The sequence below is a fragment of the Aphelocoma coerulescens genome, chromosome 4, assembly GCF_041296385.1.
Source record: "Aphelocoma coerulescens isolate FSJ_1873_10779 chromosome 4, UR_Acoe_1.0, whole genome shotgun sequence".
Classification (NCBI taxonomy): Eukaryota; Metazoa; Chordata; class Aves; order Passeriformes; family Corvidae; genus Aphelocoma; species Aphelocoma coerulescens.
In genome coordinates, this window is record NC_091017.1 from 44,828,051 (window position 1) to 44,855,263 (window position 27,213).

The 27,213-nt window shown below is 34.3% G+C and overlaps 1 protein-coding gene across 26 annotated transcripts in view; it reads left to right on the forward strand.

Moving 5' to 3' along the window:
* TENM3 (teneurin transmembrane protein 3) overlaps nucleotides 1-27,213 on the forward strand; it is a 1,310,258-nt gene that overhangs the window by 249,173 nt on the left and 1,033,872 nt on the right. The window contains exons 1-2 of one of the 26 annotated variants that reach the window (XM_069013802.1): nucleotides 19,917-19,953; nucleotides 21,091-21,149. The exons of the other annotated variants lie outside the window; for them this stretch is intronic. The gene's annotated coding sequence lies outside the window, so the exon portion shown is untranslated. Of the gene's footprint in view, nucleotides 1-19,916; nucleotides 19,954-21,090; nucleotides 21,150-27,213 lie in introns of those variants that run through there. 26 annotated transcript variants of the gene reach the window in all.

Sequence of the window (27,213 nt, forward strand, 5' to 3'; positions counted from 1 at the left end):
CAGTAACACCTCCATCTTTGAAAATCAGTTTTTTCATATGTAGTTGCAGCTCAAGCTTAGCAATGTTGCTTTCAAGTAAATAAAAGACATCAAATGTAAAATATAGTTTGTATAGCTGTGTAATGGGTTATATACTGTGCTGATAAAAGTTGGTGATGTGTTGATAGTTTGTTGGGGGTTTTTTTAATTCACACTAATTCTTTAGTAGAAAACATTTCTTTTCTCTGCATGTTGTTTTAATTTTCATTCTTTTATTCTGCTTTATGCATTGCTTTCCGTAGAGATTTGCTCCATATCTTATTTAGCTAGACAAGAAGGAGAAGTAAAATTAGGGGTATTGCAGAAAAGCTTTTTCTATCTTCAAAATACATACTACCATGCAGGAGTTAGTCAACTCTATCTTACATGGGGTCACCCATTTCAAATATGCCCTGAAGAGATGACATTTTGGCCCAAAGAACACTTAAACACTGTGTGTATGTAGTTTGTGGTTACTGTAACAAATAAGTTTAATATCTGGTTTTAGTGCACTGTTGTCTTTACTATCTTTCTTTAAATATACTTTACTTTAAATAATTATGAATTTTTATACTCTATTAACAAGATTTTAGGCTGGAAAGTTTTACTACAGTGCACACATATAGCTGCAGGTGAAGAGCCATGAACCTTTTCCTTCTTTTTTAACTGGCTGCAGACATCTCTGGGGAGGTCCAGCAAGGTTCCCAAAAGCACCTTCGTGTCTTGGGTGTGTGCAGTTCAGAGAGACAACAGCACTCCTCATGATGCTGAAGGGCAGCGTGAATTCACACCTTTCCTTGGCTTGGGCTTTACTGGTGTGTTTGATCTCTTATGTAGAATTCAAAGCAGATTTTAGCCAAATTTTGGTATGAAAAAGCACGGTTTGCTGTAATTGGTTATTGTAGGACAGGAATACAGAATATCTGAGCATTCTTTGTCAGTTGCATTTAAATGAAAGTATCCTTTCTAATCTTTAGACTGTTATTTGTAGACACTACATAGTGATAAAGCAATACCTCATCATGATGTTAAATATGAAGTTTGGGAATATCTCAGCTGCCAGAAAAATGTTGATATCCTGATGTGACATTCACAGACCAGTGTCCTGTTTGAATTACTAAACAGCTGTGTGTACTGCCAATGACACAGTTTAAAATATTCGACATGAAGAAGAACTTCAAGCCCTTATAAAAATAATTTAATTATGTACCTTATGTAAATGTACCTTATTTAGGAAGTTTTGGCTTGCAGTAATGAAATTGTGCATATATATTTTAAAATTCCCTCTCAAAATACCAGTGTCAGAAAGATAATTCTCTCTCTCTTCCTACCCCCTGCTCCCCCGCTTTTGGAAAAGGTACCTGATTTAAAAATGTAATGACACCCTTTATTGTCTGACAAATCTTATGAGGTAATATATAGTGATAAAAGTATAGTATTTTGTGTATTTTTATGCTATTTTGACATTTTGTCTCAGTGACTGGTATTTTAGAGCAGATCTCTTGAGATTCTTATTGAGCATTATTTTTTGTTTTTCTGCAAATTACAGTATGATTTCACTTGTTAAGAATCAAATCTTTTCTTACACTACAACACCAGATGCAGTGCCTTCCGTATGGTGGAAAATCTATCTATCGGGTCTCCCCTATATCGATTTGTATCTAAGGCTTTTTCAATGCATTTTGCTCTAAGTTTTATTATAACAGCTTGCAGTGCAATCAAAAGACATGCTTGTAAGACATTTTTACCCTAATTTGAGACAGTCCAAACAGCCCCAGTCAATAAATAACACCAGCCTTGCATGAACTGCAGAACATTGTGGGAAAATACGCACCATGGTTTTCATATTCAGCTTCCAAAAGTATTATGTAAATAGAAAAATAAAAGAAAAAAACACTGTATCATTGGATTGCAAAAACAGAATAACTTTACCATCCTGCAGTTCTGAAATTAGAAGAATTTAATAAAAAGCTTTAACAAGCTTCACAAATCTGAGATCTAAGAGCTCTGATCCTTCCACTTCAAACACATGGGCCTGTAGCACTTGATATAAAGGGAGAGCTTGTTAGCTGTTGGCAACAGAAGTCCTTTCCGAGCTGCGCCAGTCAACAGGGGACAATTTATGCAGACGAGCATTGTGCATAAGCCTAATGCCATTGAAAGCAACAGCAGAACACTGTTGTGACATTATGGTGATCAGCATAGGGCACAACACAATTCACAGAAGTGGTTGCTGAGCAATTATCTGTTTTCATGGGTTTTTCTGGCCTGTAAAATTAGAGCATTTGAAAAGATAGTAATATCCTGTGTGTGAACTACAACAAAAAAAAAAACCCTCTTTGGCCAAGTTAGAATATCACATTGCTTTTATGTGAAATTTCTTCATATTTAGACATTGCCATCAAATAAATTTATAGGTCATAGGAAAAACAAGTTTTTCAGCCCAAACACAAATGTGATACAGGATTCCTTTATAGATAAGTGCGAACTTGTGGACAAGAATAATCAGTCAGGCTGCATAAACCTTATAGCTGAAGGTGGTGGCTAAAACAAAGAAACAGTAACACTAATGTTAATACACTCTTATTAAAAGAATAGATTTAAAGTCAATGTACAACTACTTGTATCATCAAGGGAAGATGCAAAACTTGCATTTATATTATCAGAGGTAAAGTAGTGAACACTTTTAGTGAAAGGGTGATTATTCATATATCTCAATTTGGAATGTATCTATTTACTGATAAAGCATCTAAATAGTATTCTTGGTTTTAAGCAAAAGGAATCACAAATGGATAAAAATCCCTAGTTTCCTGTGAATAGGTGATACCTGTCTATCTACAAGCCATAACTGGGTTAACTCATGTTATGAGGGGATGATTCACAGTCATATTTACTTGCTTTCTAAAATCAAACCTGATGTATATTCAGCAAAAATAGGTAGAATAGCAGGTTGGCATTTCAGGTTGTGGTTTTCTAGTTTATTACTCTTTCCCTTTACTACAAAATATGTTTCATAGCCACCCACTAGTATTTTTTATTTTGAAAAAACATAGTTTTAGGGACCAAATTTCTCACTCATCTCTTCTGTCTGTATGCTAGATAAACATGTAAGTAACAAGATACAGAGAACTCTCTTATCTTATTTGTCCCAATGGAAAAAATTATACTGAAAAAATTATGATGAAATTTTTAATTACTGACATTTTAGATAGCTTTCGTATAATTTTGAATTTCCAGTTCAAAATTATGTTTAGCTGTATTGCTGATAAACTGTGCAATGTGTTATCCATGGTGCTTTTTCAATAGTGAAGCTCTTTTTGTTGTGTTGAAAAGCCAGTGATAGAATTGACTGCTGTTTTCACTACTGGTTTTTAAAATCAATTTTACAAATGAATGAAAGACTTCATAGGAGAATTGGACATCATTTCATTACCTAAAATGTGAACTTACGTATTTTGAGTATATATTGAAGCTTGAAAAATACTGACTATGTTGGACGCAGAATTGCTGATAATGCTGTGTGGGTAAGGAAAAGAATAGATAACTCTCCTTGGTTCTGCCTATTGAGTAGATCTAACAAAGCCAAGGATCCAGCAGTTGGATTTTGTTGAAGGATTTCACAATCTAACAGGTTTAGAGGGATCGAAGCAGACTGGAACCAGACCCCCAGTGGATCCTACTGCCTGGGTCCTGAAGCAGTCAGCACAGTCCCAGGGACTGGACCTGGGCCAGGGGCTGGCAGTGCAACAGGCTGGGAGCTGGGGTTTTCCACAGGCAGAAACAGGACAAAGCAGTAGTGGAGAATCAGAAAAGGAGAACAGTGTAGTCTTACCCACCTTTCTGCTTAATCAAGTTAGAAAGCTTCCTTTCAGTGCATTTTTTTGGTCACAAATTAAAATCTGAGTGTAAACAACATGGGGACTGAGTATTCACAGGAGCTGGAAGACTAAACAGAAGACACAAACTATGCAAACTGATGGAGCATGGTTGTTCTTGTGAATCCCAATTCACAAGAAGGGATAGGCTAAAGCTTTTTATTAGATGCATCTGTGAAATGAGCATTCATGGCCTGAAAAGCTTTCTAGAATTCTGATAGAGGTAGTCAAATCACTTTTTTTTTCCTGCTTAAAATCTAATTTCACCTTTACTGGTACAAAATGCAGAAATAACTGTCACAGGTGTCTTAAGATTCATGAGAGTAAAGAGGGACCAGACTAGGTGTCTTTTTGGTTCAGGTGAAAGTAGGAGTTTTGGTTTTAATTTGTGTTTATGTGCTTTGCCTTCAAGAGAAAATGAATAGAAGTGTTGAGAGCAAGAGCCAAAAATCTCTCTAAGGATTGGATTCATTTCAAGGCTACAGTCTTAGTACTTTGTCCTCCTCACCCTATTTCTACAGTTTCAGATCTTGTAAAATAATTTTAATGTAAAACACAGGTAAATGTTTCCACAGTTTTGTAGAGTAATTGAGTATGGAAAGGAGCTCCAGAATTTTTTTTCAAGCATGTGCTTAGGGCAGGTCTTATGGAATCAAGTTTCTCACATCCAGGTCCATTTGAGTCTTGAACAATTTAAGGGTACTCCAAGCCACTCTGGGGATATTTGGCAAATTGTTCTGGTATTTCACCCTCCATAGTTTTATAGCATTTTTTACTGTAACTTATCCAACTTAGATATGTTGCTGCTCATTCTATCTCTGAGTAAAAAAAAAAACAAAACAAACAAAATCAGAAAAGCCTTAAGAAAACCAGAAAATGTGTAGCTTTAAAAATGAAGTTATTATTGAGCAAAGAAAGGTGATTACACATGCACGTGCCCATGCATGCTGTTTTGGCAGTTTAATACAGTTGGTGTGGGGACAAAGTAAATTCCAGGTCTATGCAGCCAGATACTTGTCTGCTGTTGCTGGGAAAAGGGATGAGGAGAACAGGCTGAGAATAGGCCTAGTTAAAAGATTCTTAAACAACATCAACACAGACTTTCTATAACTTTGTGCCCATTAACACCCTGACCACCAGCAAGAGCTTGGTTTGATTGTTACTTCATTCTTCTTACAGAGATGGGCTTTTGGTGCCTTCATAAGTTCCCCAAGGCAGAAACACATGGAATGTGAAAAGGGCAATTAATACCTTGCAAAAGTATCAGGCTTTCTGAGGGATCATTAAAAATCAAAAGAATAAACTGTAGATACTGATAATTCAAAATTCACTTTATAGTATAACACCTGATAACATGATGGTGCCAAAGTAGGTTTAGTTAATTCAAAGCCACCAAACTGGTAAGATAGAAGAATAACTTATTTTAACAGTTAACAAGAATGTGCACTTTTGCAAAAATGCTTTATAGCAATAATTATTGTGGGGTTTTTTTTCATTTTAAAATTGCCTGTGAAGTGTATTTCCTAATTACTTTCAAGTATTTAAAATTATGTATACAAAGAAATTAGCTTTTTCTAGAGCAATAATTTCCAAAGCAATCAAAATTTTTCCTGCAAATTACCCAACAAAAAATGCTATTGCCTTTAATTGACTGGTTGTTTTTTTGGTTTTTTTTTTGTAACTTATGACATGAAAATTCTTTTCCTAGATCTGAGTTGCATAGATGTTGGTCTAATTCTTTTCTGAGGACAAAGACTCTTAATACAATTTATAGAGGGGCAAAAGAAGTGATGAGGGATTACTGCCAGAATATCTTTCAGGAATGAGAATCCAAATGGGCATTTGGTAAGAGCTCCTTAGCTGGGGAGTAAGGCAGGTCCTTCCCTTGTCTTGCAGGCAGTCCTCACCTAGGGCAAATCTAGGGCAAACCTAGGGCAAAGCAAATTTAATATCCAAAACCCAACATATTTGCTGGAGTCCTTTTTCCAAGGCAAGTTCTATGTCCCTGCAGTATATCCTATCTCTCCAGTCCCTCTGCAAAGAGGGGTAACATCCCACACAGGGAGCAGTGGAAGAGGATGAGTGGGCTCCCACCCATTCTAGAAATCTGCATCTCTAGGAGCAGCAGGGTCACTGATGTTAAGTGCTGAAGAAGAGTAATTCTTAGCGATTTTAACTTTTTTATGAACAAACATCATTAGTTAAGTAAAATACACAGTTACATAACTTTTTAGAACCTCTTTAGATCTCCTCAGTGTGACAAAAAATATCTTAAGACAACATTCCAGTAGAGTGTTCTATATACAAAAAGAATTTGAAGGGTTTATAAGGTACCACATCACACACAGCTGGTGAGAAATAAAAGGAATATAAATGAACGCAAGAACTAAAAGAAACCCCATACCTGTTTTATATATCAACTATATTAGCTTTTAAAATAATTTTAGTTTAAGTCTGCTCTGGTTTGGGGATAACTTCCTGATGAATACTTGTAAGCTAAAGCAGAGAGGATGAGAAGCCAGCTAGAGAGGTAGTTCTGGGAGCCAGGCATGCTAATAAGAGCAATGCATACAACTTTAGAAGGCCATTCCTTACCTGTAAGAGAATACTAACAAAAAAAAATGTTTTCAATGATCAGAGACTTTCAAAACTACAGAAGATGGACAATGTGACAGGTATTTTCAGGGAAAAATTTAAATATATAATTAACTTTGTTCTTTCTGATTCAACCTAGAATTAAACTTCTTACACATTGTACACTCATTTCTATAGTATTTTTAGTAATCTGTTTCTCACAAAAATACTCTTTTTTTCATGTCAGCTGGAATTAGAGAGACAGATATTGTCAGGTTAGGATATTCACTTGTGCAACACCTGAATAAATGTAAAGTGGTGTGGTTTGTGTAAGAGGGAAACCCAGAACAGAACTGATTGCACAAGATCTCTCTCAAGAGAAAGGAAGCCATTTACTATGCTACTTTGGATGCATACTGGGGCACAGCAGCTGTGTGTATGTGTACAATCTTAAGCAGAAGGTAAAAAAGGTATTTTGCTGTCCCTTAGTTGCCATCTAAATTAACTGGATTTGCTTCTCATCTGCTGTGCACACAGTTCCCACAGCTCAGCTGATCTGTCATGTGTTGTTAAACCAGTAAATTATTCATGTACCTAAACCTGCAGGCAATGTAGAGCAGTGTATGGAGAGATAAATCTACCCAAGTTAGATTTAATTAAAAAATAACATAAAGGTTTTGAATTCTTAACGTAAGTCAGCTGATTTTGGGGCTGAGCCTTTAGAAAACACAACAAGTACATAGTCACAGATTATTAAAAAATGTCCTGTAGACTATTTTGTAGTCTTGCAGAACTGTGACTTGCATTTGATTTTAATTTCATTGCATTTCCACTGTTCTTTCCAAAAAGATTTGCGAAGAAGAGAAAAAAGTAGTTTTTGATACTAAAAACGTACTAAGATACTTGGATACTAAGTATTTATAGACCAAGAACTCGTTTAATATTCCTAGGTGTGTTGCGGGACAGATCCCTCTGCATTGGAAGGAAAAAAACAAATTATTTCCAGTTGAAGTGGCACACTACTCAAATAACTTTTAGCAAATTCATTACTATGAAAATAAATGCAGATTGTTTACAAATAAAAAGACATCATCCAAGTCCTTGTCTTACCTATTGGGGTATATGTACCTGGCAGCTGACTTCCAGACATCTGTGGCAGCTCCAAAGCTCTGTGTTCTGAGTCTCATGTGTTAATTCAGCATCTGGGAATACATACAAAAAGAAGAGTCCCCCCCTTTTTTTTTTTTTTTTCATTTTTCACTACTACAAGAGCATTGTCAAAGCAAGCTCACAGTAATATTTCTATTACTTTTTGTCTTCCTGGACAATATTTCTATCAGTGTGTCACACAACAATTGAACATAGCCTCTTTCCCAGGCTATAAATTCTATCCAGTGTATATATATGTGAATGTATGTGTGTGTATATATATATATATATACTTGTTCATTTTTTTTTCATCATGTTTTAGGAAGATCAGCTTAGCAAACATGCTACTTCTGGGAAAACAAAACAGGATGATCTAGAAACAAAGAAGAAAACCCCTTTTCTGGCTTTCAAATATGTCAAAATCAATTATATAGACAGTATCTAGCTTTTGAAAAAGGAAAAAAAAGAACTTTATTTAGTTGACACAGTGGCTGGATAATGTTGCATTTTGCATTCTCAAATGAGTTCAGCAAGCACAGATATATTTGGGAAACTACTTGATTATCCTGTGCAAATAGATATTCTTCCACAGCTAGATAGTGTACACATACATGAAATCTAAAGATTATATTAAAATTTTTTCATGTAAACTTCTTTTTAATTATTTTTTCATTCAGTTATTTAATTAACTATTTTTGTACTGAGAGAAGGAAAACAGAACTTCCTACTTAAATTCTCTGTTTTGTTATATTTTATGTTTTCACAGTGTTACGCAGCATCTCTGATCTCTTTTCTTAAGGGAGTTTTCAGTGTACTTGGCAATTACCCTCATCATTTTTTGAACTGTACAGTTTAGTTCTTGAAATTGGGAAACAATAACCACTAATGCTGTTTTAAATTGAAGATTAATATACATAATAGTACTGGAACATCCTCTATATTGTTCTCCATTTCTTTTGCACATTGTGTTTGATTCTGTGGCAGAATATGAGTATTGAATTAAGATAACCAGTGAACTTTTCCAGGTATTTTAAACCACTAGATATTCTTCGGGTATTTTATTTTTCTTTCAATTCTGAATTAATCAACTTTAAAGATTATTTCTTATTAACCTTATAATTCAGCTTATATTTTTCTATCTTTAAAATTCTCTGTGGTACACTTCTTTTGAGTAATTAGAAATAGCAGTAACAAGAAACAGAGATGAAGAACTGTTGTTTATAACTTTCTAGTTTTGTCTTTTGGTCATTTAATTTAGGACCAGTTGGAATTTGGTTTTTTTTGAAGACTGTATATTCACAGCCCTTTTTTTCCAGTGCTAGCATAATTCTCTAAGAGCCTTCTCATTGTTTTTCTAGATAACTTTAGATAAACTGCTATTCCCAAGAACTGTAATATGTCTTCAGAATTTATGTTTTCCGAATTTTGCTGAGTTTCCGTATTTAGGCATTATACCCATTCTTTTTTTATTGCCAGCACTCTGTTTCCATTCTGCTTAAAACTACAGCCATCTCCTCTGCATTAAAAAGGAGAGTGAAAAGCTGTAACCAGCTGGTCTGATGGAACGTAGAAAATGGAGGAATGTCTGCAAACTCATCTTATTTATGGGGTGACTCATCTAAAAAAGTCTGGGAAACCTTTGCAATAGAGCACCGGTCAACTGATGGACCCAGTTCATTCCACACAGGGGAATGATTTCTATAAAAACAAATAAACCCCTCCCTGATGTCAGCGTTTTTGAGAAGCAGCTAAATGTTACTCTGACGTTCTCCATAAAAAAAAACCAAGTTATCTTCTCACAGAGTGCATACTCTGAAATCCAAACTGAATAATTACCTCTGCATATCTAGTTCTATTTAAATAATAAGAATTAATATATTTTAATTAGTAATTTTGCCAAGGAGAAATAAATATTTTTAAAAAAAACAAATCGGAAAGCAGAAAATACCACTTTTACAGATAGAAACTGCTATTTTGTTGGAGGAAATCTGGGATGTGCCCACACACTAGAACCTGAGAAGAAAAAAAAAAAAATTATTTCACTACTGTCTAATCAGTGTGTGTAATAGATCAAAGATATGTACAGCATCCTTGATGTAATTTCTTTCTCAGTTGCATGAATCCAGTGGATTTATTTGCATTTCCTTTCATATTGTAAGATATATACAACTCAGGGACAATTAGTAATAAAGAAGCATTAAGTACCAGAAATTAATCTTATCGATGTTTTTTGGATTTTTTTTTTTTTTTTTTGCCTGGAGGGTTGATTTTATGGCTTTAGAGCAATTACTATTTATCATCTCTTGGTTTACGGGAAAGAATTAGAGTTATTAGCTATTAAATTATCCATGAAAATTTGACACTATACTAGACCAAACAAACCCTGGGGCTTGCTGATTTTCCCAGTATGAAACATCTGTGACTTCAGCTAGAGAGAACTTAACATTGTCTAATTAGATTTCTAAGATTTATAAGGCTCAAATGCTCTATTATTAGAAACCTGAAAATTGGAGTAAAAGTTGAAACTTGCATTTACTGAAGATTATTTTAAAACATTTTTAACAGCACCGTGTGTTGCTAAATACTACTAGCTTGTAATTGGCGAAGATTACCAGATAATGTATTATAGTCTGTAACAACAGGAGTTCAGGAAAAACTGTGCTCCCTACAATTGTAAATAAGTTGCAGCTTTTGACTTCAGTAATTAAAAACTCTTTATTTAAAATGCTGCACTAATTATATGCTTATTTTTATATTCCATCTTAAATATAGTTTATATTCTCTTGTGGTCTGCTGAGGCAAAAGATTGAGTTGGCATATTTTCCATTCTGCAATATTATCACTTGTGGGCAGTGAGTGATAATCATCAGTCACCAGCATAGAAGAGTGGGTTTCTGTTGGCTCTTATTCCAATCTGACAGTGAATTAGCCACTATCTCTTTCTTTGGCGTCAATATGGCTTCTTAACGTGGTAATTAGATAGTTCATTCGATCTTCAATTGTTGGATCTAAAAATGGTTCAGAAATTTCAATCAGTTAAAATAAAAATAGCATTATAATCATTGTTGCTTTATTGAAATAATAGAGAACATTATTATGTTTGCAAAGAACTCAGAAATTAGGAAGGGGAGGAATCAGAATTATCGCTCATTCTTAGTTTGTATCTTTGGAATTTGGATTAGAGAAATCTTTAGTTACAGGATTTCTTTCTTATTAAATACACAAAGTAAATACTGCTCAGATAATAAGCAGTTTTTCAATATTTTTTCTTGTCCTAATTGTTCATTGCATTGCCCCATATATTATTTACTCTGGCCTATTCAGTTCCTGCTGTAAAGAAGAAATGATTAATTTCCTCAAGTGTTCTTCAGCAGTGTGCATCAATATACTATCTGAATTTTTCACAAACACTAATTAATCTTCATAACATCCTTCTGGGTGAAGGGGCTGAATTAACCCCAATTTGTAGAAAGGAAACAGAATTACTGATAGTGAAAGGTCACAGATCTCCATAATGTGGGTAACATTTACTGCTTCATTTCTGCGTCTTGAGGGTTACATAAGACTTTATTTATGGAAAATTTCTAATAGTTTCCATTTCATTTGTAAGAAAGAAACATTTCTGCTGGTGGGATCACTTCACTACATCTGGTAATAATAGTAAAAAATAAAAAAAGATTATGCAATAATTAAGCATAAGAAATGTGCTCTTCTCAATTGCTGAAGTCAGGAAGAAAAACTGTTTCTGTAGGATAGAATTCAAGAGTGTGAGCCAGGAAGCCATCCTTTTCTTCTTTCTGTATTTTTTTTCTTTCTGTTGTGTTTTATGTATTATATTGTTTCCATTTCTAGAACAAGTCACACAGAGTTCCTACAGTGAACAACTTCCTTCATTACTGTGCTTCAATTCCATGGAAGATCTATTCAGTGTCCTGAAAAAATTGAATCATTTAAGAAACAGTGTATGTGATCTTGTAGTTAAGATACTCTATCTTAGCAATGTAGGTTAGTTCATTTTGTGCTGGCAACCAGAAACTCAGCTTGAGTGCTTGACTTCATGATTTCAGTGATACCAGTTAATTTTACTGCTGATTTCTTCGTGTTCATTTGTTGGCTTGAGGAGGAGGGGGGAAAGGCAAACTATAAAAGGCCCAAAAAGTCCAACACAAGAATATTTTTTCTTTAGAAACCATGTATTTCATAAACACTGTGGTAAACTCAAGATTCACAATCTGCTACTATCAGAATTTTCCAGTACATGACTCCTCCTTCAGTGGGTATAGCTGGGAAAGACTGTCATGGGAAGAGTCATCAGTATGGCTACAGGATTCCTCCCAACTCTCTTCGTTTTTATGTGTGTGGAAAGATTTTTGAAGGGGCTGACAACACAGCAATAATGTTTTTATCTTTTGAGATGTTAAACAAAATATTCCTATCTATGAACATTATTTTTATAAAAAGCATAGGACATAGGAAAATTCTGTAAGAATTTTGCAGCCCAGACAACTTATGTATAAATTAGTTCACATGGAAAACCTTGGCACAGAAGTTATCTGCTGAGTTAAAAGTCCTTGATTCAAAGCTTAGAGGTCCTAAATTAAATAACGTTTTTTGGAATAGGCACAATATCATGTTTATACTTCAGTTTGATTTGGGAAGATTTTTAAATCTTCATGACTAAATATTTGCAGAAATTTTACCTTAAGTAAAAGCCTGGCTATATGATATTTTCATACAGAATGAATTATGATAATAAAGCTTGAGGGAATTGAAGTGAAGATCTTATTAAAGGGAATTATTGTGTGATTTTAATGTCAGGTTTGTTTACTATTACAGTAATACATATAGAAAAACATTACAGAAGTTACACAATTTGCCAGTACCACATACTGAGCCTTTCATGCTGATTCTCAAGATAGAGATTAGCAGATCACTTTCTAAAATATAATCCCGTTGCTTAAACAACTAATCTTTTTTTACTTACAAAATGCTTTTGTGAAAGTACACTTCCCAAACAGATCGGGATGTACTATTCAGACCTTGTGGACCTACAGTACTTTTTATCTACCTCCATCAGTTGAAAAAAGTCTCATTCTTTAGGCTCAATTGCATACACTTGGGTGGTCTTTGACACTTGGGTCACATTTTTAGTTCATGGATATCTTTTTGACAATGTTAGAGGGTACCTGAGAGTGCACAGCACTCAGACCTGTATTTTCAATTCAGAAATCTGATTACCACAAAGTTTGTAAGCTTGCAAGTAGGAAATGGCAAATTTAAGTGGTGTCATTTGCCTTAAAATCCCCCACTTTCTAACAGCTTCCAGCTTCTAGGATTTTGTGAGACTAACATGGTTTGAAAATAAGTAAGTAAGGATGTCCTAAGTAAGGATGTCCTAGTCTGCCATTTGTATGTTAATCATAATGGTCCGTGATTACATTTTTGTACACTAATGTTTTGTTACTGCCTTCTAGATTTATATACAGACATCTATAAAATTACCTCATTGGTCTCCCTTTTTAATGTGATATTAAATGGCACAATTTAACATAATTTCAAAATCTTCCTGCAAGCTCATAGTTCAAGCATGGTCTATTCTAGGAAGTGGATTTTGAATGGAAGCAGTATTTTCTGTATTCATAAAAACATTAAAGGCATAAGTGCTTAAGCTCTTTCCCATTGTCACTTTTCTGCTTAGTCCTGATATATCCACTTCAGAGCAGAAAATATGACCAAAGTCACTGTGTGTGTTTGCTTGCACCACTGTCTCATTTGCTTGCAGACCTCTGATGTATACAGCTGTGCTGAGCCTGGTGTCTGAATTCCCAGAATTTTGTATCAAATCTTCTACCTTATGAAAGATACCAGTCATGCTTCATTTGAAGATCTTGAAGAGATGAAGCAGTATTTACATTACATGTAGATCTTAAAAGTGATACATTAAATGAACAAGTGATGGTCTCTGCTTGCTGACATGCGACAGGATATGAAGAGATGTAATAAATACAAGATAATATTAAGTTTTTTAATTTTTCTTTATGAATATGTTTTAAGAAAATCTATCATCTGAAGCATAGTAACTTGCATTTATTATTTAAAAACTATTGTTGAGCAACTATTTTGCATGATTCCTAGAAAATAATCAAGACATTATTTTAAATTATTTAGTGCAGCCTATTGCCCTTAATCCATGTATCCCTTTTATGATGTGTTAGTTAAACTATTCATTTTTAAATTGCATATCAAATTTGATTTTAGGAGTAACTGATGTTTTGTTTGGTTATAGCTGCTAAATTTGTAGCATCTTGATGCTGCCACCTTCAGGCACAGAGGAGGGCAATAGAAAGCCGAAACAGATCCTTAGCTCTAACTAAAGCTGACCTTCTGTTGTTCATATTAGGGAATACCCCCCACCACCTTGTTTCTGGATGAAACTGCTTCAGCAAGATCTCTAGATTCCCAGCTTATTTACAGAGTGTATTGAACAAACATGTATTCAAGCATATGCTTGACAAAAGAGGTTTCAGAGAAGATTTTGTTTACTTAGGAAAAGACCACAGCATTTTTATATCCATAATTAAACTCTTCCTGAACTTTACAGGGTGAGAATTCTTGATTATAAAGTTCCAGTTGTAAAAAACCAATGGAAAAGTGTACATAAAAAGAAACCAAGATTTTACAGGTTCAGATTTTGTCTGTTTTACTACTCAGGAACATGCAAGAACAGATGCTCCCTTGGGTAAGACCAAAAGTTAATATTGTCAAGTATCCTGTTTCTGACAGTAACCAATAACACTTCCCTAATGGAGAGAGAAATCGCATAATGATACTGTGCTAGAAAACTACCCCATTAGAAAGTGTTTGAGACTCAGGAGCCAGAATGTATACCCTGAATAGATATTTCTTCCATAGATTTGTCTAGTTGCTTTCAAGATCATATACCTTTCCAGCCGCTCATGTTTTTCTAGCACATTCTGTACTTTGGCTCATCCTTGTCGCCCCTCTGTTTCTTTACTGTTGAATTTTTTCATCTCAAAAGTCAATGCAACACAGCTGGAGCAGCATTTGTGTGGTTTTATGTGAAGGCATAACACTGTTTTCTTTCATTTTCTATTTCTTTCCTGATATTTCATAACATTTTATTTCTTTTTAATGAGAACTGAGAAAAGTACAAAAACAGTCTATAAGGATCTGAAGATCTCAAGCTGGGGTAGTATTAATGGGTAGTCAAGGCTGAGTTTGAGTTTTTTCCTCTCCTTATGTTGCACTGCGTTTCTCTGCATTAAATTGAATATTTCATTTTATTGTTTCCATACCATAGTACTTGTTGTTATGATCATGTGTAACTTCATATCATCACAGACTTGTCACCTCATTAATCACTTCCTGCGTCATTTGTGGTGTGAATCTCTTGAACAGCATATGTCTTATTCCTTACTCTTGTGCAACTCAATTAGTAATACTCTTCCCTGTGATAGCTCACCATTACTCCATACTCTCTCTTGCCATACTCATAAAATTACTGTTCCATGTGACCAACTTTTTTCTCTAAGCAACGGTCTGATCCTGATTTTTCTTTTATGAACTGCGGCTGATGGAACGTATACATCATATGGAAGCCTAAGTAAACCAGATGGGATGGATCCTATGGCTTGCTCATTCCTTAAAAAAAAATCCACTCAATCTGCAAGGCATACCTTGCCTTTCAAAAGCTGACCCTTGTCCATAACTTTTTATCTATCTGGGTGCCTTTTAATACTTTTCTTCAGAGTAATTTGCACTGGTTTGTTTGGTACAAATGCCATCTTAATGGTCACAGTTTTCCAGGTCTTTCTTGGAGTTCTAAAAATTCTCACCAGGTTAATTATTCTCAAAGCCTCTGGTATAGAAACAGTGTTAAGTAAAAGTTTACACACTGTCATTAGTCATTAAGGTCTTTCATCCTTAAGTTCCTTTAGAACTTGAATAAATACTGTTTGATGTAAGTGATTCGTTACTACTGATTAATCTGTTTATTCTGTGACCTCTTCTACTGACCCTTAGTTTCACTTTTCTACTTTCTAAGTACTCTGTAAAAGGATTTGCCATATATGCAGCTCCGCAGAGTCTGGGTCACCACAGATACAAACCATCCATTTGGCTGTTTGTGCTTCTTTTATACCTTAATCCTTTGTTGATCGTGAAGGCACTGTGATGAGCTTTCTGCTTCTGATGTGCTTTAACAAGGATTTATTTCAGGGGTTTTGGCTTTTGTACTTTTTCCACAAACTTTTTAATGTCTTGTTGTATTTGTATTTCTTCACTGAAAGTGTGAGAACTTATGGTTGTCCTTTCCTAACTCAGGCACAGCTTCACTTTTTCTTCTGATTTTTCATTGTCATTTTTATCCTTACTCTATAGCCACATTGGTTTCATTTTTGACCTTACTTATTTCTTTGTGGCTCTGTTGCAGTTATTCTGAATCTTGAGAATTTTATTCTTGTACATTTTCTACATCATCTTAAAAAATGTAACTTTTACCTTGCATTTTTTTCTTCTGAATAAGTTCTCACATTTTAATATAGTGTCCTTTTTTTAAAATCAAGTATAATCATAATGATTTTATTACTATTACCATTTACTATGGTTTTGTTCCTGCAAGAATATATTGAAGTGTGTGCGTTATGATTATTGATAAAGAACATCTGTTCAATAATAACATCCTCTTCTGTATTACCTGTACACTGTGCCTCCCACTACTAATGTCCCAATGGTTGTCATGCTTCCCTCCAGCTTCTGATCTGATTATTCTATCAATAGCCTTGTTTAAGAACAGCTATTCTCATGTCATAATTTTACTTCTTAAACTTCACACGTATCCTTGCTTCACTCTGCTGTGTTTCACTGTCAGTGTATTCTGACAATTCTCTGTTGCTTCTTTCGTGACCATTTCCAACATCTGTCCTAACCTTTAAGATACAGAATATTTTGACTTTGTGGTTGTTGAGTACATCATGAGCACAAGAAACTTCAGCACATCATGGTTGAAGCTTTCTAAAATATAGATTGGTGTTCCTCTTTTTTAACTTTAAAATCCTGATTGACTCTCTTGATATGAAAATGCAGCAACTTGGATTTCACAACAGTTTAAGGGAAGCCTGACCTTCCTGCATGAGCTTCCTCCCTTCCTGACCCCTTTCTGATAATCCTTATACTTCTTTTTTCACTGTATGAAGCAAAAGCACATTTCAACTTGCATCCTCAATAACTTTTCTGTCTTGTTTTCTGCATTGTGGGAGAAGTTTCAGGAATCCTAGCACAGAGAACCTCTTTTTAGCTTCCTATGCAGCTTTGCCCAATTTAGCTTCTGTAGCTTCTGGTTTATTTTTTCCTGTAATGCAGAACTGTGGACCATGAATCTGTGATTTTCTACAAACCCATTTAGACACACTGTGTAGTCCTCTTCTTTTGCCCTCACAGCCATGTCACTGTGCGTTTCTTTGAGAGATTACAAACTGACCTATAGCTGAAAGAGCAGAATTAGTCACCCTTGTAACCAACCACTTCTTTTCCCATGGGTTGCCTATTTCAGCAAGGCTCTCCTTTCTACTAGGCAAACATGGTAACCTTTTGAGAAGAACCTGCCACCATTTCCTCTTCCACTACAGAGACATTTCCATGTCACAAGACAACAGCTCCTGATCTGGAAATGGGACTTTCCCATAGTACCTTGGAAAGATTCCTTTATTCCTCAGATTATGTCTGCATTTATTTTGTTTGATATAACAAGGTGATTTGTTTGATATAACAAGGGAAGGTGATTGCTTTATTTGTCTTGTAGCTGTGGTAATCTGTTATCTTTTACATTAACATTTTGTCCCTTTGGTTTCCCCCACAGCTGAACTTACTGTATAGTCACTTCTTTACCTCTCTTTGCTGACTCATCCAGTTTAAGGGCTTTGCTCACCTTCTTCGCAGAAGTACCCAAAGCCTCAGCTGAGGCTGTGATGAAGGGGTCTGAAAAAGAAAGCAAGATATATTCTTTCAGATGTTATAGACTAGCTAAAATATACTTCTGAAAATTCTCTTACTTCTCGAGCACATAAAGAAATTTGAACAAAACCAGAGTGTAAATTGGCATGTTATATTGGGGTACATAAAAGAGAAGTAAGAAAATTACTGCTTTTGAACCTAGTTTTATGTCTTTTTTATCTTCTAGAAATGATTGCAAAAATGCTAAAAACCATGAAGGGTATGAAGAGAGCAAGTAAATAACGGAGTGTAGGATCCACTCTAATTCTCAAAATTAGCCAACTCATGGCATTTAAAATTCCTTTTATCTTGTCTGGCCTCGGGCTTCTGCTCCAGAGGCATTTCAAAATGCAATTGCTGAAGTTAGATACTGTTGACATGAAAACACCTTTAGTAGTCTTAACAACATCCCATCCATCTTCTCATACTTTAATTATTTCAAGCTTTTACTTCATAGGCCTCTTCAGGGCTTGGGTCATCTGTACTGTTGGGACATATTCCTTACTGCAAGTTTATCATCAGTTTTTCATCTTCATTGATGTCATTCTCAATTGTTTCATCTTCCTGTCATAAAGTTCAGATTTAGGTAAATACTTATGGCAGTACTTAATCTAGGCCAAACATCTATGATTGCTAGAAAAAGCAAAGAAAAAAATACTTAACAGAATGATAGATGGAATTTATGCAGTCCAAAGCTGGATCACACTTTTCTCAACTTTCTCCATCTCAATGTTTGAGAGATGTAAAAGATAAGAGATAAAAGCTTGGAGCCTAATGGTTATAATTTTATAAACTTCAGACTGTTTCTTCCAATGTTTGTACAACAACTTGTAACACTGTGATGGCAGTTGGTAAGTTGTGAGAAGAATTGCTAGTGGTCTAAGAAAAACATGCACCTTAATGTTGTTTTACATTTTCTCTTCTTTGGCTGCCATACATGATTTATTTGTTCAACTGCAATGTGATGCTGTCCCTTGTGTTTTAGAATAGGGAGTTTTCTTTGGGTATACCCATAAAGCAAAGTTTTTAAGGATCAATCATGTTAGTTAATAAAGCTAAATGTAATAGATATAAAAGGTCATTACTTTTTTCTGGCTTTTGATTTTACTACCCACCGTTGTTTCAACAATATGATTAAATAATAATAAACAGTATGTTCTATATAAATAGATGTCATCGATTCTTTTAATTTAGATTAGGTGAATTAAGGAGACAATATTTTCTGCCCTTTGCATATGATAGTATTGCTGAATGGGTTTTGTCTTGCTTTCACCTTTTGCTTTTGTGTATTCACTCTGTATGTATAATCCTTGTGGAGAAAGTTGATAAATTGGTTGTTAACATAAAGTCATTTGTGAAGTTGAATGAGGTTAGATATAGGTCTCTTCAACATGTAGGAAGAATTTAATTAAAATGAAATTAAATTCTAAATTAAACTCAAGTTAGAAATGGATGTTATCCAATATAGTAAGCTATTCTCATAAGAAATTAACACTGTCCAGTAAACTGGTTTTAGGTCTAGAGGCAAGGTTTTCTTAAAAAAATAATTGCATGACTATCAAATAAACAAAACTAAGTTTTGGGATATTTTAGATGCTTTTTTTTCAGTAGTGTAAAGTGAAACAATATAGAAAAACTAAATTCTTCTCCAAAATTCTTAGACTGACAAAGTTTATTATTTCTTGTAAAGTAAATGGGATCAAATATGGTAGCTATAAAGAATAAAACACTGTCCACATGAGCAACCAGATAACTTTGCAATCCATTTACAGTGTAAATGCTTCTTCTAAACATCCCATTATATTTTTTTCCAGCCATGTTTTTTTTAGAGCTAGCTAGTAGTCTAAAAGCTATGAAATATGAAGAGCAAGTAATATATTATATATGTTTTTCATAGTAAGCCTTTTAATGTTAAAATGTTGAGGCAAGAGAGAATTTGAATTCTAACGCTGTTTGAAGTAATGTAGAAAAGAGTAACTGCATCATTTCATGGTGGAAAAATATTAAGTTTTTACTCTTTTTGTAGGAACTTCTTGGGAATTAGAGAATAAAAGTGGAAAAGCAATGCATTTTCTAGAGCCTGTATTTGCTGTGAAGTCAGAGCACTTTGCTGAAGTGCTGCAAATACATTTATCTCTGCTAACCTGGAAGTACTAAAATTATTGCATGCTATCTTTGTTCTGCAAGCAAAGACTTATTTACACAGCCTGATTTTATCCTTCAGAAGGGAGTGGAAGTATCATTATAAAGAAAAAACTATTATGCATTTGAGGTTATTATCATAAGTGTGCTTCAGTTCAGACTGCGAAGTAGAATTTTGCAGAAGGTAGGACATTCAATGTAGATTTATTTCCTCTTAATGAAGTGGAGTTTAAATTGCTGCTTTCTCTTGTTGGCTTTCTAGATAAATGATATCAGGACAGGAATTCTCATGTCTGGCATGTTTTAAGGCATATTTTATTTTATGTAAAACGTTATACTTACATCTTTACATTTATACTCTGGGAATTGAACATAAAAAACAATAAAAGATCTTGCTGTAAACAACAGAAAGGATTAAAAAAAACCTCAAACCTGAAAAAAATTAGGTAGATTAGGTAAAACATTTTCTTTGCCCTTTGGGTCTTGAATATTTTTTGTTGACTGACGGATTTGGGTAGTCTTTCTCCAGTTAGCTGATACATGTCAGGAACACATTCAGCATTGTGAAAAATATTTTAATACTTTGAATAACTAACAGTAAAAATGTATGTGTGCTTTCCTAACTAGCCCTCTGCAGAATTTCTTTTTCTCTCCGTATAAATAAATATAAAAATTTGGGTATTTTAATAAGATGGTATTTTTTATTGTGCCTTGAGGGAAAAAAGTCGGGCTGTTAGACACCAAGATTAGATTAATTCAAGTCAAGAATTTCCACATCCCATGTTTAATGTCCAAAAATCTTGAAAATTATATGAAATCATGAAGCCTTCTCTCTCAACAGACAGAAATTCACTAGTACTGGTGTCTGTGACTAGTTTGACTAATGCTTATCAAATGAGGAGATGCAGACTGAAAATATCACAAAAATTATGCTGCAGCAATGTATTCCTTCTTGTAAAAGACCAGAGGATCCCATGGAAATCAAAAGTCAAAGTGATGGTTCTCAGGCCTTACCACCTGCTAAACAAAGTGAAACAAAATAAATAGCATATATTCTATACACACATGTGGATTCCTCTATCCTCCAAAATACATTTTTTACGTAGTGTCTTTTCTTCATTTTTTTCCAAGTTTTTTTCTTTTTCCCTCCTGTATGATGCAACTAGAATTGTGAAACTTTAGGCTATTTCTGTTCCTCAAATAGTACATATAGTACTTGATATCTACTCCATTTAGAATATTTACCTGAGATAAAATCAGAATTGATATCAGTCATCCAAAGACAGCCCTTAAACTGACAGTTTAACTTATCACTTCACAGGAAGTAGTTTGATGGATTTTATTCAGCTTCAAAGGACATCACAGTAGTTTATGATGACAGTAAGTAAAACAAAACCAATACACACTCAGATTTCTGTTCTGCTCGAAAAGCTACTTCTGGGATGTACTTTCTGTACTAGTTTTCTTTGATCTGTGATAAATAATGTCAGCTTTATGTTTAAGGCCTAAAAACTGATACCTATTTTTTTATCTCTTGAACAATAGTGTAACTACAAAGGGTACTAAATACAGAATAGTCACATTTCCACTGTATATGTCATAACGAAGGCTGGAACTAACTTTTTAACCCAAAATTGATTTATGAAAAATTTCAGCACCTTGAAACTTTGCTGGCTTAATGAATTGAAATTGGTGATCGTGATGTCTGTAGTCCTCTTTGTTGGTAGTTAGGTGTTTAAATGTGCCTTGTCCTACTTTCCAGTTATAACATACTTTTCCCTTACTCAGATGTATAACAGAGAAAGATTTTCCATTTAAAATCAAAGAAAGGGATGCGTTTTTAGAGAGAAGGATTTGCCATATTAGATGTATTTCCATGCAAGTTCAGGAAGTGGACTTGCCACTGGTAAGTGGCAGCGCTGGTAGGAAATGAAAGTGCAGGTGCATCTAAAGGGGATAAAAGAAATATAAAATTTCTTTAAACATTATAAATATTTTTAATTCATTGTGTTCACTGCTTAGTGGTGCAACTACTCCAGATTTCAAGCACAAACCTTAAATGAAGATCACTTACAGCCTACAAATGAATACAGAGTATAAGAGGAGTTCTGTAAAATATAAGAAAAGAACCACCTTGTAACCAGAATGAACCTTAAATGAACCTTCATTAAGGATATTAAACCAGCTCCTAATAGACACAGGTATTGATCTAATTAACAGGAAGTGCATAGCTGAACAAAAAGGTCCGATAGAATAAATCCCTTCATATTGACACCACGTTGGCACAGAATTTAGGCAGTAAGAAAACTCTCAGTATTGGTATCTTTCATCTGTTCTCCCCACCCCCATACCCAAATACTCTCATTTATGGTCAAGTCACCTGGAAAAGCTTTTCAGCATGCAAATGGTAACACTGTGGTTTCATTGCAGAGTAATTCAGCAGGAAAAAAAAAAAAAGAAAGAAAAAGTCTTACAACTTTAGGTTTACCTTATGTTTTGAAAACAATAAATGCAATGTAATGAGAGAAGATGCACATAAATCACATTCTTCTATCTACTCTAAGTATAAAAAAAAAGATAGAATGTCTAGATTTTTTCACCAATATAAAGCAGGGTAAAGCCATCCATTTCAGTGAAACTGCACTGATAAAGTGAGCATTGGACCAAACATCTTGTTCATCTCTCAGATAATATGCATTGTAAGGACTGGAAGACCATGGTATACTACTTATAATATACTGGTAAAGTCCTATTCGTATTGATTGATGAATCCCTATATTCTTACAAGATAGAAGATTAAATAAAATTATTTTTTTAATCTGCTGCTTTTGTCATAATAAGAAGGCAAATGCTTTTACTGGTTCTCTTTTTTGGACTCTCACATTCCTATTTAGTTTTCCCATTTTATATTGAGTTTCAAAAGGAGTATTTTATGTTAAAAATGAAAGACACTTATTTTAAAAGTTTATCTGGCTAGAGTTGTAAGAAAGATGTAGGTACTGACACTGCAAAGTGCATACATTTCCTATACACACCTACCCATATGCAAGCATGCATGTACAGTGTAGAATACAGTATGTAGGAGAGACAGACACATAGGTATTTATGTGGAGTATGTACTGAACTCTGGAACTTGGATGAAAATGAGAACCGATGGTTTTCAGGTGATACACAAAAGTAGTTCCAAAGTCTGTAAGTCCTATAAAATGCTTTCAAAGGCTTTGGGAATCGTGACTCACAAGAGAAAGTAATTGCTGCATTTGCTCCAAATAAGGTTTGCTCTGAAAAATGTACTATGAAAATCTTGAAACCTAATCAACACAAATAGAACACATCCCCACGTTTTTCTACTCAAATGTCTGTTTGAATTAACAAAAAGTAAGTATAAAAAACTGAGAAAATTTATGATAATGAGCATATCTCGTTCTGTCAAACCATCTACATTTCTGATTATTTGTACCAAAAAGTTTCAAGGTCAAACATTGTAACTGCATGTTCCAGTTAGATAACATACTTGTGCATTTTTAACTTTTACTCCAGTATTAATTGTAAAAAAAAAAAGTCACGTAACAATTTACAGGAAAGGCTTTTGAATTAATTTAAAAGAAAAAAACCAAAACATGTTTGTTTTTTATGTTTATGGTCCCAAGACTATGTTTTCTCTGAGATAAATTTTATATCTTTAATTTGCCACCCCTTTTCAGCTTTTTTAGGTATTGCCTCAAAGATTTATATGCTCAATGTTACAAGAATTCTTATCCAGACCAGGATGTGGGTGATCTGCAATGTAGATATAGGTCTTCACAAATCAATTGTATTTTTGTTACATTATTTAGTAAGCATGAATTTCCAAGCTCCTGTCTTTGCTTCCTAGAGCTGATCAAGATCCTACTTACAAAAGAATAATTCCACCCAGAGTAAGGTAATCCCAGCCTTCAGTGAATATTTTGTCACTTCAGTTTCTACCAAGAAAAGAGAAGGCTATGAAGTTTTATTTGTAGGCATACTTGTGGTCATTCCAGCATTCCACATTGCTGATGTGTAATAGTAGCAATGATTATGATAGTACATTTGCAATAATTTTAATTTATTCATAGCTAGATATTAGTATCCTCAAAGAAAACTTTCATGTCTAATGAACTCAGCCTGTTTACTCCCCCTTAGCAAACCTCATTCCAATCTCATTTGAAAGTTGAGAAAGTTCTTTCCATTATTTTAGGTAACATGGGAAAACATTTCTAAAATAAATATTAATTGCAGAATTCCCTTCTAAAAATATTTACTCTTCTGTCTTCTGTACATTTCAGAATAGATAGTATCACACCTACAAAACAATGTATAACATTAATGCATAACTTTAAAATATGATTCATTAATATGATTTAGGCCTAGAGTATGAAATCTACTAGCTTCATGTGTATGTATATATATAATGTATAGCTGTTTGATGTATAAATGAAACAAACAGATTTTCTCTTCATATATGAAGATTTTCACTGAGTCTATTAACTGTCTAATGACAATTTGAACTAAATTATTGTTGGATAATTCTACTGTTATTTCTGTCACATGAGTCAGTGGCCAAATTTATCTTCTTGAGAAGTGCCTACATTGATGTGAGGTGTGTGTGAGGTACCTTTGTAGTTTATTAAATTAAGATAAAATGTTAAATATCCAAAATACAGCTTGTAGCTCATTAAGGTGATATACATAAGCTTACATTATATCTGTGTCTGTGTTTCGTAGATGAAGCAATTCCATCTCCTTTGTAAACCTTGATGTTTTAAGGAGCATTCAGTTTCTTTCAGGAATATGCACACAAACACAAGCAATAAAAAAAATACAATTTAAGATACCATTTATTGTGTGAGATATCACTAATTGTGTATTTAAGACTATATGCCATAAGAAAACTGTCAGTAAAAGACTAGCCTTTCTGTCTTTACAGCTATCCAAGTATACTGAAAAACTCTCAACATGATTGCCAAGGGTTTTTTTTCTGAACTGTTAAAATTGCTTTGAGTCACCTCCCTGGGCAATGCTGGATCAGTGCAAATGCTGTAAATTGATCAGTTATTTTTGGTGTGTGTTGAAAAAAAATGTGGTGGATCTTCTGTTTGATTCATAATTCATATAGTTCATGAAAGGGAGGATGGCAAGATTGAAATCTCCTCTCTGGTTCTGATGGACGTAGTGATCTTGGATAGGCTTTGAAGGTTACTCATCTTTTAAGTGATTTGAACTTTGGTAAGGAAGTAGAAAACACAGGAGAGGGAAGCTTTCAGTTTCTCATTCAGAGGGATACTGGTCAGTAGGACCTCTGGTATCCCTACCTACTTAAGTGATTAATAGGTTCTTTATGCAGCTCACCTTGTTGGTATTTACATTATAAGCATAACCTACCACTTAAACCCACCTCTTCCTCCACATTAGAATCACAGAAACCTAGGATAATTTAGGCCAGAAGGGGATTTTGACTGAGACACTGTTCAAAGCAGGGCCAATAGCAGTATTTGGTCAAGTAGCTCAGGGTCTTTCCCAGTAAAGTTTCAGTCTGTCCAGGACTGGATGTGGCAAAACCTCTCAGGTACCCTGTTCATTCCATGCTTAAGAACCGTTTTGGATATGTTTTGTTTTCTTTTTTCTAGTCATAATTTCCTTTGGTCTGGAGCTGCAGAAATTGGACTTCTAGATACTACTTTCAAGTTTCTTCCCTGAATTTTAAGTAAAGGTGATGAGAGTTGCTTTTCAAATCTCATAAAACTCAGACTATTTCTTATTACAAGCAGTATTCTTGCAGTATTTGCTTCTCAGATATCATCCTGTACTTTCCAGAAGTTATTTGACATTCTTGATTGAAACTAAAAAATACTGCTTATTATTTTGGTGTGCTCTCGCTAATCTTGTTCCTTCAAATCATAACTCTGAGACCCTTCACCCTTTGTGTAAAAAAACAGTGGCAGATTTTACACTGATGATGAAATAAATGCAGAGAGCAAGAACATGCATATGTGTGAGGGAAAGAGAAAATTATATATGAAGAAATCACACATAAGTGTTATTACAGTCTATTTTATTAATTGTTATCTGTAAATAAGTAACCTGTACATCAGACAGAAATCAGTTCTGTGAGAAATAATGGAGAGCTATATCTAGTTGTGAAAGATACAATTCATACACAGGAAAATTAAGAATCAATGTGAATGTTCTGTTTATGATCCAGGAAGACGTTTGTATTTCTTGTTTGGTTTTTACCAGTTTTTTACTTATCAGAAATGTTTTTGGTCAAGCCTGAGCCTTAAAGTGTTGTAACTTGGTATAAGCACTGCTTTATAGATCTAGGCTATTTCTGTAACACTGACAGTAGTTATCTCAGAAACTGATTTTCCACTATTCTAGGTACCTCTGTGGCATTCTAGTTAGAAAAAGTGGGTCCTGAGTTTTCCGTAACACCTGATGCAGGAGCTGATGCAGGCAAGACTATTCCTAGTCAGGGAAGATAAACTGGCATTTTAGAAGATGTTACCCAGACCAGTTTGTTTTGGCACAAGTATAGTGCCTGGATGACTACAAAAGCCCTGAGCTTTAAAAATAAGAGAGACTCAACTATGTGGCCAAAGAAAGCTCGAGACACTCTGAGAATTAAAGTAAAATGTGAAGCTTTTCTTCATCTGAATTTGTTACATTTCAAGTCATCTAACTTCCATCATCCACAGCACACTAACCACTGGGGAAAAGATTATGCAGCACAATATTGCATGATCTGCCTAATGTTCTGAATCCCTCTTATTGGAGGAAACAGGGATTTAAGACTACAGCTCATGCAAGTCAATCCAAGGGCAGGCTAGGGAATATGTTGTATTGGTTTAAGAACTACACTCTTTTAGGCCAAACAGATTAAAAAGTATATATTCTGTTGTCCTGATGAAAACACTAACATTTTGGAAAAATCAAGTTTTTATTTTTCGAATCTGTGCATCATTCTAACAATAAATAATAGAAACAGAAATATTTGTATAGGAAAATAAAAGAAGGAAAAATAAAATTAATTTAAGGGCTGTGATAAGAGTGTCAAACTGCCCAGCGAGTATGAAGCCTCCATTCTAACCTAAGTAAAACCTAAATAGGAGATTAGGTTGCACAACAATGAAGTTTATTTACAGTCCTCAGTGATTAAACTGTACTGTGTTGAAACTCTACCAAAGCGACAATGAGGCAAGTATCTACAATAAAAAAGGAGTTTTACCAACCTGACATTCCTACTGCCAATACTTCTTTTCAATAAAAGATGAGTTAAAAACCTTTCTAGTGCTCAGATCACAGTTGTAAAATTCTACAGATGAGAAATTTCTGAAAAAATTTTTACTACCTTGACCCTTCCTTACTCTTGACCTGTTTCAAGAGAGGAAGTCCATGCAAAATTAGGTGTTTCTGATGGGTTAGA